Genomic DNA, 2673 nt, shown 5'->3' with positions numbered 1-2673 from the left:
TACATCTGAATTCAATGCATGTTTATACCATGTTGTTACAGGTGTGTAATATTTTATATGCATGTGCATTGCATTTTCAAAAAATGATGCTATAAATCTCAGTAATGTAAAGGAAAAATGTTACATCTAAAAATGTGCAGTGTTTGTGATAAAATGTCTTCTCTAAATAGATTAATAAGTTAAAGGCTTTGTACACATTTGACTGTAACATTATTTATAACAGCATTACATTTTTTCAGCAAATAAAATGGACTAAAGTAACAAGGAAGTATACAAAGCCACATCAGATACATCATTGCCAGTGCTGTAACATTTGAAGAACAATTTTGGTTAAGAGCAATTTCAGAGTATATTAGAAGTATACTTTATGTGCAAACATTGTCAGTGTAATGAAACTTTCCCTGAGTCTTGGAAACATAAATGCCTTTTCTAATATGTACTCATTGTTTTGTCCTCCATCTTTCCACTGCAAAGCCCGCCTTGCACTAGCTGCCTAACTGCTATCATTCTGTCTCTAAAGGATGACCTGAAGGTAGAAGTTCTTGCTAAGTTGGTTCAGAATCTGCAGCAGGTGTCAGGGGGCAGGTACCAGGAATCCTCACCCTGCAAAAGGTGAAGAATATGTCTTGCCATTCCCTGACTACTAGACATATGCAGTCCATAACTCTCAGCTGTCACTGATTTTCAGGTACATCCCTGATTTTGACTCAAATTTTAGCTTTATCCCTCTTAACCCCTCCTAAAATGGTGACTTTTGGAGAAAAGGTATTGAATTACACTTAATAAATAATGACAAAAGTTAAGAGTTTTCTTCAGAAGATACATATTAATTAACATTCTGTTATTCTGTCAGTGTCTCAGGTTAATAGTATTAATATTTTAAAATTGTCCTGATTGCCCCTGATTTTTTCTAGATGTATCCCTGATTCTGCTGCAATTTGGCACTGATTGGTAGAGAGGTGTGATACAGTCCATTTTGTATGTGGCTACAGAAATGTCACTGATAATTCCTACCCATTATAAGCCCCCCTTGCTAGTTGATGCAAAGTGTGAACAGAGCATCTCTAACCACTGAAGTAACATATCCCTAGCTCCAAGAAAGGGTGAATTCTCCTTCCTTGCTGACTCTCCACAATCCAGGCTTATTCCCTAACACTAACCACAACTCAACAGCACTGCACAATTTAAGATAATGCTAAGAATTATGAAGTGATACATATAATGCACAGTAACCCCACTTAAAATTTCCAAAAAATACAGTAGTATATTAAACAGAAAGCACAAGTAGCTAAGGATACATACCTTGAGAGAGAGCAAGAGAGAGATGTTCCTTGAAAGATAAAACTTGTACTTGCAGAGGGACAGCTTTTATAAGAAACTGTCTTCAGGAGACTCAACATCATATGCTATATAAGGACAATAAAACATTTTTGTATGATGTGTTCTGACTGCCATTTTAGTGGATAAGATACAGATGGCAGGCTGACAGCACCCCTCTCTACAATGTTTCAGACACAAATCACATGACCTTTTCTACTTGGGTGTTAACTACACTTGTGTAATGAGATGCCATTTCCTTAGACATCTCATTAGCAGGTATTTCAGCAAATACTTGAAAGCAGAAAGCATTTTGGTAGTCTGTTTGAAAGGCAAAGCCAAATGCATTATAGAGTTAAATATATAACATACACACACAAACACACACATATACACACACACAATCTATTTATTCAATCTTGCTCTGTTTTTCTGCAGGGGTGCTGCAAGAGTATGCTGATTTAATCTTGAGAGAATTTATAGAATGCGGACCTACTTTCTAGGAATCATGTTAACTGGGGAAAAAGCAGGTATTAGATATTGACACTGGGTTGTTGCTTGGCTAGAGTGAAAACAAGTAGCGGGGAATCTGTAAAACTTGCTCTTGGAATATAAATGTTAAAACTGCTGCTTTGAAGAACTTAGAAATTCTTATTAAATGGTGATTGGGAATTAAAGTATTTCAGGCAGGGGTGAAGGAAAGGTCATAAGTGAAGAGGCACAAATTACAACATTGTATATCTCTGCAGCAGCAAGAAGTTTTGGAAATGTGGACTGATGGTCACTGGAGATGTTCCTGGGGTGACAGAGCTGTACACTCTTTCATGTTTTGCTGTGAAGCAGAGGTCTGTGTTACCTTTACCTGACTACCCATTTCAGGTTTGTTACTGTGCAAATACAGAGTAATATGAGAGGGGTGGCTGTGACATACGTTTAAACATTGTTCTGCCCTTGTGACAGTCCCTACCATAACTTTGTAGCTTACAGAGGAGAGTATAGGACACTATTGCCACACTGTCTTTTGGAATAGGATCACAAATCCATTTCCAATTATTGCATAAATCTCTCCTAAGGAAAATTTAATAGTTTTTGCTTGACATAGTAACAGTCAAACGTTCTATGAAAAAAACATTTCTAAGTACACTGAAATCTTGTACAGATGTACATATATGTAGTTTCATAGATACTTAGAAGACTATTAACTGAAAAGATCTTGGGAAACCTAGGCATGCATCCCCATAGTGACTATTACCCCTTACGTTTTCCAATATGAATATCCAAAGACATGGGCAAACAAGTATATGTTGGTTTAATTACATATTTCCCCTGTCTATGAGGGTCAGTGGTGCTACACCA

General features: G+C 36.8%; 1 protein-coding gene across 1 annotated transcript in view; it reads right to left on the bottom strand.

Annotated features, from left to right (window-relative positions):
* The window catches only part of LOC122789096 (myosin-4-like), a 232205-nt gene extending 230848 nt beyond the window's left edge, over positions 1-1357 (bottom strand). The window contains exon 1 of the mRNA XM_044056296.1: positions 1303-1357. The gene's annotated coding sequence lies outside the window, so the exon portion shown is untranslated. The remainder of the gene's footprint in view (positions 1-1302) is intronic.
* Positions 1358-2673: the final 1316 nt, after the last annotated feature.

Source organism: Protopterus annectens, chromosome 14.part0 (genome assembly GCF_019279795.1).
Source record: "Protopterus annectens isolate FY-2018-M chromosome 14.part0, PAN1.0, whole genome shotgun sequence".
In the NCBI taxonomy this organism is placed as follows: domain Eukaryota; kingdom Metazoa; phylum Chordata; order Ceratodontiformes; family Protopteridae; genus Protopterus; species Protopterus annectens.
Note: the sequence above shows the minus strand (reverse complement) of the source record. Positions and strands in the feature narration are given on the sequence as shown.